At 40.7% G+C, this 17,497-nt stretch overlaps 1 long non-coding RNA gene across 1 annotated transcript in view; it reads left to right on the top strand.

Moving 5' to 3' along the window:
• The window catches only part of LOC309609243, a 102,818-nt gene extending 86,731 nt beyond the window's left edge, over positions 1 to 16,087 (top strand). Inside the window, exon 3 of the long non-coding RNA XR_014233334.1 lies at positions 6,881 to 16,087. This is a non-coding gene — a long non-coding RNA (uncharacterized lncRNA). The remainder of the gene's footprint in view (positions 1 to 6,880) is intronic.
• The last annotated feature ends 1,410 nt before the right edge of the window (positions 16,088 to 17,497 follow it).

Here is a 17,497-nt window from a genome sequence, read left to right as displayed (position 1 = left end):
ATAACTGACATACAGTACTGTATAGGTTTAAGGTGTATGGCATAATTTTTTGGCTTACATACATCATGAAATGATTACCACAAAAAGATTAGTGAACATCCATCATTTCGTATAGATACAAAGTATATCTATAGAAGTATAGATAAAAGAAAAAAAGTATAGAAATAGAAAAAAATTTTTCCCTTGTGATGAGAACTCTTAAAATGTACTCTGTTAACAAATTTTATATATAACATACAGCAGTGTTAATTATGTTAATCATGTTATACGTTACATCCTTAGTATCAATACTTGTTTTATAACTGGAAGTTTGTACCTTTTGACCACCTTCATCCAATCCTCCCTTATTCAAGCACCACAGTTTCTTTTCCCAGTTGTCTAGAGAAGAGCCTTTGAATTGCTGTTACCACGCTTGTACATACACCAATTTTATGTTTGCAGGTGTATCCATGAGAAAACCTACAGATACCCTGGGAGTGGGATGCTGGACCAAGGGCAGACATATTTATAATTCTGATAGACATTGCCTAACTTACAGGTTATGTCTGTCGCACTCCGGCGAGTGGGCATGAGCCTGTTTGTGCCCTCAGAGCCTCTCGACACAGTACCTTGTCATACTTTTGCCTGTCTGTGAGGTGGAACATGTTTTCTCAGTGGAGCTTTAACTTGTATTCCTCTTCTTATGATGGTGTTGAGCAACTTTCTGTGAGATTAAGAGCCATTTATTTTTCTTTATTTTGTCAATCATGTGTTTATGTCATTTGCCTATTTTTCTATTACTTAAAAAATTTTGTTCCTTGAGATCAGAATACCCTGGACATTGATTTATCAACTCTTTACTGATCAACTACTGTGCTCCAGGCTCTGCTAGATAACGTTGAGTAGGATGCTGGTCTTGCCTTCCAGAAGCTCACAATCTAAGGCAGGAGCCGTTATATCTATAATCTATCTATTTCTTTATCTCTCTATCTATCATCTAATCTATCTATATCTATAGATATCTATGTATCTATTTTTGTCTCTATATATCTATATGTAGATATCTATGTGTCTATCTCTATCTCCCTATCCCTATCTGTCTATCTATATCTATGTATCTGTATCTCTATTTATATTTATATCTTTATGTAGATATATATATCTCTATCTCTATTTAAATCTGTATCTATAAGCAGAAATCTAAGTATCTATCTATATTTCTCTATCTCCCTATCTATCTATATCTGTATGTAGATATAAATAGAAAGAAACACAGTATAAAGCCCAAGCATTATGCTGAAGGGGTGTGGAAGATGTCATGGGCCCAGCGAAGTGGGCGAATGCCCCATCCAAGTATCAAAGGGCTAGAGGTTCGAGTACACACTTTCTGGGCTGTCAGGGAGGTGGAGAGAAATCCAGGCTGAAGAAATCCAGAGGCTCCTAGTCCCTTGTTCCTTAGTGCTGCTCTCTGGCCCTCATCCCCCACGCCCTTCATTGCCAGTGACTTTGTGAGTGCTAAATGCTTGTTCCCTGAGTGCAGTAACTGGAGAAGAGTCTGACGTAAGAGCTCTGTTGAGGCGTGAGAAGGCTGGGCGGAGGTGTGGCGCAAGTTCATCCTCACTGGGTGGACCATGGCAGCATACTGCTCTTTCTCAATCCCTTCCCTCGCTGGCAGGGAGTGTCGGAACCTTCTTTGACTCTTCTCCCTTTCAAGGAGCTGACCCATCAGACTTGGTTCCAGTTCTCCTCTATTTCCTTCTCACCTTGTTTCGCTACCTTTACCATCCATTTCTGTCTGTCTGTCTGTCTCTGTCTTTTGTGGCCAGCATCCTTGCCTCATTCCCCAGGACAATATGCTAGAGATAATCTATATTAATTGTCTGAGAGTTGCCTTGCCTTTCTCCTCCCTCCCCTCAAACACACACACACTCTCTCCCTCTCTCTCTCTCTCTCTCCAAACTCACACAGACAGATGCTATATTAGTTTCCTAGGACTGCTGTAGCAAAGTATCACAAATTTCGTGGCTTAAAACAATGGAAATTAATTTTCTCACAATCTGGAGGCCAGAAGTCCCAAATCAAGACGTTGGCAAGGCCATGTTCTCTCAAAGGCTCTAGAGGAGGATCCTTCCTTGCCTCTGCACATGACCATCTTCTGTCTGTGTGTGTCTGTATCCAAATTTCCCTCTTTTTATAAGGACACTAGCCATTGTATTAGGGCCCATCCTAATCCAATTAAGTCTTCATTTTAACTTGTTTCCATCTGCCGACTATATTTCCAGATAAGATCACATTCACAGGTACTGCAGGGTTAGGACTTCAACACATCCTTTTTGGAGACACAACTCATTGGATAACAGATGTCGTATAATTGTACCTGGCTTGGTATTTTTCAAAGTAGATTCATAATCCCTGTGGAAAGCAGTTTGTAACACTTGGTTAATAACATACACTTTGGTGCAGATCTGAGTTTAAGTCCCGCCTCTGCCTCTGCCGTTAGGGCGTGACCTTGAACAACGGACTTTAGCTCTCTAAGCTTTAATTTCCACATCTGTAAACTGGGGAAAGTAGTCCCACCTACTCTATGGTTGCTACATATTGAGTACTGAGAACAGATCCTGACACATGGGTCTTAGAAAACGATAGTTCTCGTTGTTATGCAGGTAGACTCTTCCCTTCCCTCCTCCTCTTGCCCTTGGTGGGTTGTCACAGGGACTGGGAGCAGAGCCGAACACTGGACTTGTGAGTCCCAAAGGAATGCTCCACATACAGAGGCTACCCACTGTCAGCACACTAAGCCCTCCGGACCAGAAGATGTCAAGTCAGCTCAAGATTTATCCATGAGACAAGTTGAGCCTTTCCGTGTCCTTCCCTGTCCCTGTCTTGTCTGTTTGCCAAGCTTAAAGTGTATAGCGTAAATGTTAAGAAAACAAACTTTTGGGAATGGGGTGGGGGTGTGTGAGCTTTGATCACCTCTGTGGGATGCTCTTTGTACACAGCTCTCTTCTCCCCTCCCCCTTGTGTGTGTCCTGGAGGCAGGTGAATTCCCTACAGGGGGGATAGAACTCCCCTGCCTTGGCTTTCTGCTCATTTCTTGCTCTTTGATGCTGGTGTGGCGCTGAAGGAGTGGCTGGTAAAGACAAACCACCATTTGTTGCTGGGGAAAAAAAATGAAAAGAAGGAAAAAAAAAAAATCCAGTCTTTTATCTCTGTGTCTCTCTAAATTGCCAAAGGTCTTATTGCCCAGAGAGGGAACAAGGGGGGTTTTATCTTCCTGCCCCTGCAGGCAGCCATGTGAACATCAAAGGTCTCAGGGCCCTGGGGGGTGGTTAGGGGTAATATGAGCAGAGACAAAACCAGGCTGGGCTCCAGCAAGGAATGCCGTGTGCTCCCGGGAACTGGGCTCTTTTGATGGTGGCTGTCTGGGCAGGAGGAGGAGGAGCTCACAGTTGTAGCACAGAAAGGGGAGGCTCTAAGGAGTCTGGAGTGAAATTGATGAAACCACTTTGTGTATGGGGAACAAGATGCTCTCTTCACATTCAAAACGCTGGCTGCCTGGTGGAGAGGTAGTCACACTGTGTGACACCACCATAGTAATAATCATAATAGACGTCAATTTTTTTCTGTGCAGGTATAATGTACCAGGATCTGTGATAAGCACTTTATATATAGTTTCATTTAGTCCTAATCACAACCTTGTGTTATAGGAATTGCTATCTCATTCTACCTATGAGCAAACTGAGGTTCTTTTAACTGAGGGGTTAAGTGACTTGCCTGAGGTCACACCAATACAGATTCAAACTCAGCTCCGTCTGACACCAAAGTTTGCCCTTAACCACTAGGCTCTGTGCCCTCCTACAACATTTTAAACAATAAAAACAAAGAAACAAAACGTGAGAAATTAGCCTTCTTTCACTGACCAATGATAAATATAGAGGTGGTAAGTGGTAGTGGAGAGAGGATGTCTGGAGTTTGAGTTGGATACAAATTTTGTTTTATGTGTGACCCTGGATAGGTTACCTTGGATGCAAGTTATATCTGAACCTCAGATTTTCATCTGTAAAATGAGAATATTCACAGATATCTTATAGTCTATAGGATGCTTTTGGGTGTAAGAAATAGAAAACCCTCATTCAACTTGCTTCAATAAAAAAATTTATTATCTCACATATCAGGGAGCCCCAAGGAAGACCAATTCCGGCCTTGGTTAGTTCAGTGGCTCAAAAATGTTGTCAAGAACCCATGAATTTTCCTTCTTTCTGCTCTGCTCTATTTGGTGTGACAAATTTTGTCCTTAGTCAAGCTCACTGCTCTCATGATCACAAGATGGATGCCATAGTTCTAGGCATCACATGTAGACTCAAAAAAGGGCGTACTTTTTCCCACATAGGTCTTTTTAAGAGCAAGAGACCTTTCCTTTTGGAATCCTCTTCTCTGCCCCCACCTCCCAGCCATGTCTCATCAATCACTGCCAAGGGAACTGGGACTACCGTGGGGCCTTAAACCCATCAGGCTTTACTTCTGGGGAAAGTTGGGATAAGGTCCCCTTCCCTGAGACTTGAGGGGAGAGGTGAAGACTACTGGTCCAATAATGGAGTTCTTTAACTGCTGAAGAAGGGGCGGTAACTGTTGAGTAGGCATTTACAAATATCCAATGGAATGCCAAGTGCCCAGCAGAGAGCCCGGCAGCTGTGAGGACTTTCTTCCCTTCCCATCCACTCAGCTAAATGAGGGAAGGCAGCCCATTTTGATTAGTTAAGTTTCCAATTATGGGATTTTTTTTTTTTAATGACAAACTGTTTTCTTTTTTTTTATAAATTTATTTATTTATTTATTTTTGGCTGCGTTGGGTCTTCGTTGCTGTGCGTGGGCTTTCTTTAGTTGCGGCGAGCAGGGGCTACTCTTAATTGTGGTGTGAGGGCTTCTCATTGTGGTGGCTTTTCTTGTTGCAGAGCACGGGCTCTAGGTGCATAGGCTTCAGTAGTTGTGGCACGGGGACTCAGTAGTTGTGGCTCATGGGCTCTAGAGCGCAGGCTCAGTAGTTGTGGCGCACTGGCTTAGTTGCTCTGCGGCATGTGGGATCTTCCCTGACCAGGGATTGAACCCGTGTCCCCTGCATTGGAAGGCAGATTCTTAACCACTATGCCACCAGGGGAGCCCTATGGGATGTTTTTAAAAAGGTATATTGTGATGCCTTTATGCAGCCTAACAATTCAATAAAAAAAAAAAAAGAGAGTATTCAGGAATAGTTCTGGCTGGGAAGTCTTTAGGAATGGAGAAGGACAGCAGAAGATCCATTTACCTTATTAAAAGATAATTTTCAGAAAAAGATAAGCTCATGACTCTTATACAGCTATAAAATGAACATGTTTTGAAGAATTAATTTTATTCATAGGATATAAGGGTACTAGGCAGATGTTATAACTAGCATATTAATTTGCTAGGGTTGCCATAGTCAAGTACCATAAATTGGGTAGCTTAAACAACACAAATTTATTGTCTGACAGTTCTAGAGGCTCAAAGTCTGAGATCAAGACGTCTTTGGCAGGGTTGGTTCCTCCTGAGGGCTGTGAGGGAGAATCTGTTCCATACCTTTCTCCCAGCTTTTGGAAGTTTGCTGGAAATCCATGGCATTCCTTAGTTAGTAGATGTATTAGCCTGATCTCTGCCTTCTCCTTTACTTGGTGTTCTCCCTGAGTGCGTGTCTGTCTCTTTGTCCAAATTTCTCCTTTTTATGAGGACACAGTCACATCGAGCCCATCCAAGCAATTTCATCTTAGCTCGATCATCTGCAAAGACCCTCCCTGTTTCCAGATAAGGTCACATTCACAGGTACTGGGGGTTAGGACATCAACATATCTTTTCTTGGGGGGGGGTACTATTGAACCCGTAACAACTGTTTGAAAGGAAAAGTCAGAACAACACAGATTTATACAAGCAAAGGAATGTTGAGGTGAATTGCAAATGGAGACAAAACTTTTGTCTGGTTGGTTGGCGGTGGTGGTGCAGGGGAGATGGGGCTGTTCAGTCACGTATCTCTCAGTTATCTACAGCTTACAAAACTTTACCAGGCAACTCCAACACAATGCGCAGGGGTGGGATCTCATAACCTGCTCTAGATGGTACCTAGTACTGAAACATAAAGTATTTTCCCACAGTGCTGTAACTCCATTTATTTTATTCCATGGATTAAGCGGTCCTAAAATCTGCTAAGCACGAAGTAGTCCTGAAATCTCATGTGCATGGTTCACTTTCTTGGCAACCTTGCAGCCACCTCTATCTTTTAGAGTCCTGTTTCTATAACATTGGTGGGAGGTTTGGCCATGTTTCCTCAGTGGTGCTATTGGATGCTTGAGAGTGGCAGTACCCTTTATGGAGTGGGGTCGAGTCACAGTGTCCTCTGTTCATTTCCCGCTTGGTCACCTCAGGGAGGTGGGAGACCCCGCCACTCGGATACATCACTGCAACTACATGGGCCACAATACCCAGGACACCACGAGCCATTTTCTGTGTTGTATTTACAATCTCCAGTCCTCATGCCTCAGCCTCCAAAGTGCATGGGGCATAACTCCCTGGTGTCATTAGCTGTGTTTGCTGGGCCTGTTGAAATTCTTCCCACAGCTGGATGCGTGTGCTAGAAAAGAGCTGACAGAGGCAGCAGCAGGTATTCAAAGTGACTACATGTTAGAAAGTGAAACACAAGCAAGAACTTCTTAAGCAAGTACTTTAAGGAACTGTAGATACAGGGGCTCAAGAAAGCAATCGCTTTCTTCTTGATAAAAATAACTTTGGGAAAAGATAAATTTGGGAATTCTTTCCCCTATGATTCATACACTCTGACATTCTTTGGCATTCTCATTATACAGTTTCTCTCTTTTTACTGTATTGCTTTTTTTTCCAGAAAGAGAAAAATCTTACCGGAGAAAACCAGGCCAAGCTCAACAAGGCCAAGGAGTTTTCCCGCAAGAAATGATTCCATCTGTAACAAGGTCAGTTTCATGGGCTGTAGCTCACAATCTGTAGGAAGGCAGTAAATCTCCTTTCATCTTTTTTGCCCAGTTTTCTAATTTACTCCCACTTATTTAAGCTCTTACCGGTTTCCTAAGCATCACTCTTCCCAGAATTTCCCCAGGCAGATGTCCTATCCTGGTCAAAAGTCTTAATCTTAAATTCTATGTCAGCACCATAGGCCTCTTCAGGCAGTGTGGGTGGCCCTTGTCATTTTTTCTTTGCTGTCTGTCGGTGAACTCACCTCACACGTCTGAAGAGGAAACACAAGAGGGATAGGACTCTTTGCAGTTTGTCTCTAAATCCCAGCCCAGGTTTCTCTCAGGCTTCTTAATTTCTTTTGAGTCCTGGTGTGTGTGCCTGTTGGTCTGGCTGGTTCATCACCTGAAACCCAGGGCACTTCTCTCTCTTAGGAACTGTATACTCTTTCTAGACTTTGCCAGCTCCCCTCACCTATCCCTTATTTTCAAATTTCTCCCATTTATTAAATGCTGACAGCATGACAGGCAATGTGCTAAGTACTTTAATTCATTATTTTATCTCATCTGCAAAGAAGCTACAGTAGAGGTAGGTACAGTAATGATTCCTGGTTTACAGCTGAGAAAGCAGGTTGAGGGTGGTTAGAAGACCAGCCCGTGATCACAAGGCAGTCAGGATTTGATAACCAGGCCTACATGACCAGCATAATTTACTTACTTGATCTTGTGCCATGGGGCAGAAACTTCTATTACGAGATTCTAGGGAAAAACTACTGAAATCAATATATTTTGTCAGCTACAAAACTGTGAAGGATACTTGAGCTACTGAAAGTGATTTAGGTGGGGACTCAGGTTAGGTTAAGTTACAGTGTGTTATCGGCATTCTCACAATGTGGTGCTTCCCTCCTTTCCTTGGATTGCTTCCTTTCCTGGACTTCTCTCAAAGGCTGAGACTATCCTGGGCCACATTAATCTCTCTGAAGGCAAAAGGTTACATGATTTTCTGGGGATCAGACTGTTAATGAATTCTGTCAGGGATGGTCTTGACAAATATGAAATTTAGAAAATTTAGAAAAATATGAAGTTTTATCTTTGGAGTTTCCCATCTCCTATTTTTGTTGTCCCTTTCCTCTTTAAACTAAACCCACTGACAAAGATTCTTTGCTTGACCAAACTTTGGTTAGGCTACTGAACCTTCTCCTAGGCTAATCTGTGCACTTCTTCGTAAAATCTAGTTTTAACAGGAACCCTGATAAGTCAGTTTAACCAGAACCCCACACCCTCAATATCTGATCACCTTTGATATTTGATCAGGTACCTGATCCTCCAGCATCCCCCAGATGAGGTCTGATCGCCTTGGCATGTCTTCAACAAGAATCCTGTTAGGTGGGTTTAGCCAGAACCTCTCTTACCTGATATTTCCTCTTAATAATTTTCCATCTGATGCCCCCCACCCTGCTCCTTGGCTATAAATTCCCAGTTGCCCATACTATATTCAAAGTTGAGCCCAGTCTCCCTCTCCTACTGTAAAATCCCATTGCAGAGGTCCTTATACCTATTATGATGGTCCTGAATCGTCTGCCTTACCATCTTTAACAAGCATCAGTGAGTTTTTTTCCTCTCACAGTTATGGTGCTGTGACTTAGATAGGATCATATTCATCATTGGACCCCATACCTCTCATCCAGAACCCTAAGAGGGGACCTTTGTAGCTTTGTCTTCAGTCCTGACTGATTGATCAGGGATACACTGAAGAGTCTGACTCCTGAGCCAGTGCTCCAGACAGACGTGTGTTGAAGCTGGGAAAGACAGATTTTGATCCTCAAGGTTCTGAGTGTACTCCAGAAGCTGAGTTAGAGTCCAGACAAAGACGCTGGGCTAGAGTCTGAGGTGTCCCTGTTTGTGAGAAGCTGAGCTAGAGTGCCTTGTTTGGAAGGGACCTGCTGAACTGGCAGTCTCTCCTTGCTGGCTTTCTTTCCTGAGTGGAGAGTATTCCCTGATTCTCTGGGCTGGAGGCCTTTCTTCTTGGCTCTCTGTGAGACCTCTCTGTTCTCTCTATTGGATTCTGCTTCTCCCGTGGGAACTTCTCAGTCCATTGAAACCCCATTCTTGAAACTCTAACTGACTACATGCTCCACCAACTCTGTCTGCTTCTTTTCTTGTTGGCATGATTTTGCTGAGGATAATTTGGAACTTCATTGGCTTCTTTGGAAAACTTGAGACCTCCCCAAACTGGCTCCTCTAAGACCTGTGTCTTCCCATTGTGTTTGTTCCTCCTTCTTCCTCTTACTACGTTCATTGTTCTCTCCAGTTCCCTTGAACCCTTTTATAAGTCCCCTTCAAACCCCTACCTCCTCCATCCCTCTCTCCACCCTGCCAGACTTTTCCCTTCCCACTTAGCCCCTCATCTCCCTTGGATTCTAGGCTCCCTATCCTCCATCAGAAGCTCTCAAGGGACTCAGGGACCTCCAAAAGCACTTGAAGCTGAAAAGAGAAAAGAAGTTTATTTAGAAAGAGAGCTGGATGTTTTGTCCACTCAGATGTGCATTAGAGACATCCAGATAGCAACTAGTTGTCTTCTTGGTCACTGGCCTAAAATTTAGTTCACAGCCTCCATCAGATTACATATCAGGGCAAGAGAAAATTTTAAAAGTCTCCTCCACCGATACTGGTAGACAGGTAACCTTAACTTGTCCCATTTGCTGAAAATACAATTCAGACAAAAATATAAAGTGGAGATAAACCAGTGAGTTTGTATTACTATGTTTTACTGACTCAACTAAAATTTTACAATGAAGACTATAAGATCTCTGCATTTGCCTGAATATTTGTGTATGTTTGTATATATGTTATATGTACATGGGATATTTTTCTATTTCAGGATAGTATTATCAAATTAACTTATAAAGTATTTCAAAGGAATTTCTTTGAATTGACTTAGAGATAAATGAGCACTTATATAAATTTTTTCCTAAAACTCTCAAAAATATAGAAACCAACCCAAATTTTTTTTAAGTTTAGATAATCTGGGATATTCTTTGGTAAATAAAGGTAGTTTTAAAATTGTTGGTAGAACAAAACATGCATGTCTTCAGAGGTTTCAGCATTAAATATAATGTGGATATACAATTTTTTCCTACCTACGTTTATGAGTCAAACAAGCTTATATTATCTCTACTAGGTATTCAAGATTATAAAACTATAAACCCAACCTCAGAACAAAATGTACAATAAAAAGGAATTGCTTGATGCATGTCAAGCATGACAGTAAAAAAGAAAAAAAGGAAAGAATCATGTTTAACTTTAGGTTTTCCACTTCTGTGATTTTTTTTTTTTGATACTTTCCTGAATTGTTAACAAGAAAAATAAGATGATGGCTAGCTTTGTTTGATGTCTCATGAAATTTTCATGAGCAAGTCAAGCATAATTTTAAGAACAAGTGAATTAAATAAATATAAGTGGGATAAAAGTTTATCAATAAACTTTTCAATAATAATTATGCTTTATAATATGCCTAGTTAAAAATAGTTGTAAAAATCTTTTTGATAACTTGAACTCTTAAAGCTATATAATAAGTTAAGTTAAATGATGGAATTCACTGAATATCTAGATCATTTCCAAATCAGATAAAATATTGAGACATTAATTGCTAAACATGAGGTTAAGTATATCAACTTTTGACATCTTGTTTTTATACAGTATAGAGAAACTAAATATATTTGCATCTGTTAATAAACATCAGAAATTGTACTATGAAAAAGACATCCCTCTAGAAAATTGTGGATTTATACATTCATAAATTTGCTACAGAATGACAGTATGTGGCAGACAGTTCACAATTGCCTGCTTCCTAGTAGTCACTGAAATTTGGGTTAGTAATGGTTAAAAATTCTAATCAATATGTATAAAATAATCTATTAGAAATAATAAGGGCAAAGAAAAAAATTCTGTGTGCCATAAAGTAAGATGTGTTTTTGATAAGGGAAAGTATGAAGTATGCGTTTTTGTTAAGGGAGAAAAAGAGTAACTTTGTCCTAAAGTAGAATGGCTGATTGTTTCAGAATTAGAAATAAGAAAGAGTAGGACAAAAACTGAATAAATATTTAAAAAATTTTTTCGAATGTTTATGGAAAAGAAATCTTGGAAAATGAATTTTTTTTTTTCTCGTGTGGCCAAAGCTGGCCAAGATTGGATGGATTTATTTACTTTTTTGAAAAAAAAAAAAACCTTAGCCTTAGTATTAATGGTGCGTTGATGCAAAACTAGAACTTGATTTTCTCCCTGTGTTGCACTGACCAAGTTTTCTTAGATGATTGGTCTGCTCTTAAAAAGAAACTGTAAAAAAATAAAAAATAAAAAAGATTTTTCTTTACCTTTTAAGTAATCTACCTGGGAAATCAAGATTTTGTGTCTTAAAATACTTTCCTGTGCTTCATATTGTCTTCATCAGGTCTTTGATTACCTAAGAAGCCTAAGTCTTCTCAATATTAAAAGAGCTAAGTGCTTTTTGTTTTTTTTTTACAACTATGTAACTTTCTGTATTTGCCCTTGAAATCTTTTAATTGTCACTTTGGTCAAATGGATAATTAAGTATTGTTTCACAGTGACCTGTGATCCTATTTCGTCGTGTTCAAACCTGCTGACATTTTTGACAACTTTCCAAAATCAAATTCTAAATGGAGTCTTTTTGACTTCAAACTAACTGAGATTTCCCGGAAGCACTCCTAGAAAATCTCAAAGGATTTGTCTCTCACCTTGTAAAAGAAAGATATTAAGCTAATTAGGTTTATTTGGTGCATTAAGTTACATGGGAATCATTGTCAAATAAGTGATGATTGGGCTTCCCTGGTGGCGCAGTGGTTAAGAATCCACCTGCCAATGCAAGGGACACGGGTTCCAGCCCTGGTCTGGGAAAATCCCACATACCTCGGAGCAACTAAGCCCGTGCGCCACAACTATTGAAGCCCGCCGCCTAGAGCCTGTGCTCCGCAACAAGAGAAGCCTCCGCAATGAGAAGCCCGCGCACCGCAACCAGGAGTAGCCCCCTCTCACCGCAGCTAAAGAAAGCCCGTGCGCAGCAACGAAGACCCAACACAGCCGTAAATTAATTAATCAATTAATTAATTTAAAAAAAGAAGTGATGATAAATCTTCTTAGGTTATATATGTATACATGTTGCTTGATTATAGATATTCCAGAAATCATATGAAGTTCTTAAAAAATTTACAATACCTTTGTTTCCAGTTATTATGTTAAAATGTTATATGCCACGGAAGTATCTATTTTCCTTATCAAATGAACTCTCATAAGAACTTTAACCATGGCTGTTTTTAAGTTTTTTGTCATTCCCAGGAAGTTACTGTTTTACTTTGATTCTACTCTGAAAGCATTTACAATCAGCCACAGGTGAGAAGCCTCCATAATGGCATCACTTGAGTAACTTTAAGACCACACCCCTGGACTGAGTGAGAATTTCCAGAACTAACGAAGAAGCTGATGAATTCATAAAACTGCTAACCCAAGATCAAGCAGAACAAGAATTAATTCATGGGACTGAATGAACTGATGAGGATGACTATAAATTTTTTATGACTTTTTGTTTGAAACGTTGATGGCTCCTTAGTGTTTTGTTTTCCAGATCTAAGGAAACTCTTTTTCTCTTTTTTTTAAAGCTATCTATAACTTACAGAAATTTGGTAAATTGTGTCTTTGTAAATAGAATTGAAGCATTTATCTTTTCTCCCTACCTACTCGCTCCAGAAGTAACTCTTAGTATTCTTATTTTCATGACAATATAGTCATTTGCATAAGTTCAGTGAGAATCTGTTCTCCTTGTAACAGGACACAATTGGAGAAATTGGTTATATTTCTAAGGATTTGACTGGAATGCCATATTTAAGAATGATGTGAATCAAATCAGATATGACCAGACAGTACTAAGGAACTAAGGTTGACTTTCAGGAGGCAACGCTTGCAAAAGCCCCCTTGGAAAAGCCAGTGTGTACCTGGCTTTCAGGTTTTCCTGCTTTAAGGATGAGTAAGGAAGGTCACTTTTGGCAGAGGACCTCAGGATATTTTGGGGACATTGAGAAGAGAGGAATTCACCTGGATTAGTAGGCATTGTAGGCAAAATATGGTAGTGAATTCTTGGCTTGGCATCTTAGCCTTGAGAAGCTTTTGAAAGCCCAATCTGGTATTCCTTTTGAAAAATTCCAGCAAAGTGAACTCAGAAAAAGGGCCTATGCAAGCTTTTGCTGCGCTTGTATAAATAGGCCAAGCTTAATGAGACCAGACGTACTTCGCAAATAAATTAGTCTTACTTTGATTATCTTTGATAGAAGTGGGGGTGACTGTAGGAAGAATTTTGTTTGTTTCAATGGACAACTATAGTGCAGAACCCTTGTGGGTTCTGTCTTGCACATTTTGCTAGTCCTTACTAAATCCTGAATTCTAGTTTCTTCCAATATCTAGCTACAACTCTCCAAATGTTTCCAATTTTTCTCCCTTCTGATTTGGAACTAAAACTGTCCTTCTCCTGAAAGCCTGTGAGGTGAAGCTGGAGGACTTGACATAAACTTAAAAAAAAATGACCACAACGGATCATGTATGGGCAACCTTCTTGCCTCCTACTGTATGAACCATTCAGAAAGTTCACTAGAAAAAAAAAAGAAAAGGGACTTCCCTGGCAGTCCAGTGTTTAAGACTCCAGCTTGCACTGCAGGAGGCGTGGGTTTGATCCCTAGTCAGGGAACTAGGAACCCAAGTGCCACGAGGCCAAAAAAAAAAAAAAAAAAGAAAAAGTTCACTGGAGCACCTGGTGCCATCACCCAAGGCATTCAAACTGCAAACCAGGAAAATTCATCAGAGGGCCACTTGCATCTTCACTCCATCTGATAAAGATGCTTCAAGCTCAAGCCTAAAAATCTTGACTGGCTATCCTCAGAAATTAGTTTTTTAACTATTAATTTTTGATTTTCTTTTATTTTCACAAAGCTCCCCTTATTAAATGCCTGACTGCTAGCACCATCCAACAAATACCTTCTACTACCAAGTCCCAAAAGATGAGTCAGCTGGTTCTTAATGAACAAAAGGTGACTGAAAGAGAAAATGGACTTATATTATTCAGAGGAAAGAAGAATGTCTCTTCTTTCTTTGAACAAAAGGGGTATTGGCAAAGATTGCTTACTTGACGAACTTTAGTCAGGCTCCTGGACCTTCTCTTAGGCTGATCTGTGCACTTCCTTGTAAAATCTAGTTTTAGCAAGAACCCTGATAAGTCAGTTTACCATAGCCCCACACCTTTGATATCTGATCACCCTTGATATTTGATCAGGTTCCTGATCTTCTAGCATCCCCTAAGTGAGCTCTGATTACCCTGGCCTGTCTTCAGCAAGAATCCTATTAGGTGAGTTTAGCCAGAACCCCTCTTACTCCTGATGTTTCCTCTTAGTAATTGTCCATCTATTGACCGCCCCCCCCCACCCCCCCGCTTCTTGGTTATAAATTCCCAGTTGCCCCTGCTGTATTCAGAATTGAGCCCAATCTCTCTTCCCCATTGCAAAATCCCATTGCAGTGGTCCCTATGCCTATCGTAATGGTCCTGAATCAAGTCTGCCTTTACTATCTTTAATAAGTGTCATTGAATATTTTCTTTCTTTAATGCCACCTACTCTAACCCCTGTACAAATCTCAAGGACTTGTGGCTATAACCTGTGCTATTAAGGAAGAAAATTGACCAGATAAAACCATTCACTTGATTTAATGGATTATTCTTCTGAGCATAAAAGAATGCTTCAGGGAAAAAGAATCTTAACCCAAAGCATGCCTTAATAATCGTGAGATTTTAGACAGCAGAGGCAGAGGTGTTTAGGGGTCGGTGGGCCTTTCTGGTGACTCTTTATGTCAGATCTCTTCTGACTTCCCTCCAAGATGGCTCCCTTTCAACACTAGGTCTTTGCATCTGCTGTTCTACTGACCAACACTTTGTGTCCCTCCCCCATTCCTTGGCCTAGTTAACCTCTACTCATCCTTTAGATCTTAGCTAAAGCATTGCTTTCTCAGAGAAGCCCTTGCTGACTTCTCTGACTAGGTCAGACTCTCCTAACTTTGCCTCTCAAAACACCATGAACACTCCTTCCTAGCACTTGTCGCAGCTTCAGTTTTTCATATGTTCGTGTGGTTATTTGATTGTTGACTGACTCCTCTACTCCATACCAAATTCCATGAGGGCAGCAGTGATGCCTGCTCTTTGTATCTGCAACACATGGCACCTTACCTGGTGCATGGTGGTCTTCCAATAAATGGTTGTTGAATGAATGGACGAAGGGCCTTCAGGGACTTTAGGTGTTTCCCTTTCCACTCTCTACATCCCCATGCCATACTGAAGGCCAAGGATATACATCACTATCATTCCACAGAAACCTATAAATGTAAAATCTGTTAGACCAAAGCAAAAGACGTTAAACAGTCTCCTCTTTCTTATCCCCTCAACATAGTCCATTTTCAATGTTCTGTATCAACACTGTTTCACTGGAGCACATACATATGTGTGCCTCTCTGGTGTGGAGTCCTTACCAAGCTTATCATAACATTCCTTGGGACTCAGTTTGAATAAAACAAGCATAATCACACTGTGACCAAACTTGTGGGACCAAGCTTGCTGTTCAAGGCCCACAGCACTAGGATGCTGTCCTCCTCAGAAGTTGATTAGCGTGACTGAGACCATTGAATTAGGATTTCCTGCCTCCCAAGCAAAGATTAATTTGGACTGTTTCTGTTTTTGCATTGGAAAAAGAGTTTTCCAGTTTTTACAGATAAGATCTTGGTCATTTACAAAGGCTATTACCTTTTTTCTCCACCCTGAGGCCATGATGGTCACATACTGTCATTGCTGGGTCCACCTCACCTGGGAGGTCTTTCTAAAAGCTGAAAGACAACACTCTGGCCTCAGACTAAATGTGGAGTGGAAATGGCCTGGCTTCTTGGCAGCTTCTCTGTCCCACTGACAGCAGCCCAGCTTGTGGAGGCATCTGGTATCAGGAATATCTTGAGCTTGGGTCCTGGGAAAATTTTTCTCTGCTGCTTTTGTGGAAAAAAAAAAAAGCTTTAAAGCCCGTGTGTGTGTGTGTATTATATGTCAAGTGTTTTAAAAAACCTTAGAACTAACCAAAATGGGTTTCAGGTCATTTATGATTGAGACTTTTTATAGCTCTTAGGGTTGAGGAACAGAGATTAAGTTACATCAAGTTTTTTATAACTGCAGCTATTTTGGAGGAGTGAGGGTGGGAAAGCAGATTGTAATTTAAATTGTGTGCTAGACATTTTCCATCCAGCTTAATATGAAGATTTAGGAGTCAGGATTTGGGATCTTCAGCCCACACTGACTTCAGGCTTCTTCCAAGGAACATGCAGAAGAAAAGAACAGTGACAGTAACGTTGATTAAGTGTGTTGGCTCAGGTGTTGGTCAAAATCTCAGGTTATTAGCTGTGTGACTTCTGGACAATTATCTCTCTGAGCCTATCTGCAAACTGGGAAGAGTAATTCTTACTTTTCAAGTTATAAGGATTATTTGAACTAATATATATAAAAGTGCTTAGTACAGTTTTAGGCACACGTTAAGTGCACAATAAATGGTGGCTTTTATTATAATTACTATTTCTATAATATGCCCAAACCAAACTTGCCTCTTTAGGGCAGCTCCCTTAAGGTGGCAGGAGGAATCTAGATTGCAGTTTCTATGTGGTCTGGAGGGTGCAGGAATTCAAGAAGCAGAAGGAGCCCATTCTGGAGCAGCTATCTCTAATCTCTCTTTATTAATGGCAGTCACATGTGGATGATGCTTACAGTTTACAACATGCTTTATCCTCCCCCCGTCTCCAACATCTTATTTTTTTGTTACAAAAACATGTGGGGTAAATAATGTTTGCCAGTTCTTAGATAAGGAAACTGAGGCCCAGGAAGGTTAAGTGACTAGCTCAAAGTTGCACAGCTAATAAATGACAGAACCAGAATCTAAATTCAGGTCTTCTAATTCCTAATTCAGGGGTTCTTTCTATTATACTACAGCGGTCGAAGTTCAAGTAATATCAGAATCAGAAATTTTAAAGTATGTATTCTACTTCTATAACAAATGATGATGCTATGTTTTTGTTTTTTATTTTTATATTTATTTTTGGCTGTGTTGGGTCTTCGTTTCTGTGCGAGGGCTTTCTCCAGTTGCGGCAAGCGGGGGCCACTCTTCATCGCGGTGTGCGGGCCTCTCACTATCGTGGCCTCTCTTGTTGCGGAGCACAGGCTCCAGACACGCAGGCTCAGTAGTTGTGGCTCACGGGCCCAGTTGCTCCGCGGCACGTGGGATCTTCCCAGACCAGGGCTCGAACCTGTGTCCCCTGCATTGGCAGGCAGACTGTCAACCACTGTGCCACCAGGGAAGCCCGATGCTATGTTTTTTAAAAATTTTATTTTATTGAAGTATAGTTGATTTACAATGTTGTGTTAATTTCTGCTGTACAGCAAAGTGATTCAGTGATAT

The sequence above is a fragment of the Balaenoptera borealis genome, assembly GCF_965194805.1.
Source record: "Balaenoptera borealis genome assembly, chromosome: 13".
In the NCBI taxonomy this organism is placed as follows: Eukaryota; Metazoa; Chordata; class Mammalia; order Artiodactyla; family Balaenopteridae; genus Balaenoptera; species Balaenoptera borealis.
Note: the sequence above shows the minus strand (reverse complement) of the source record. Positions and strands in the feature narration are given on the sequence as shown.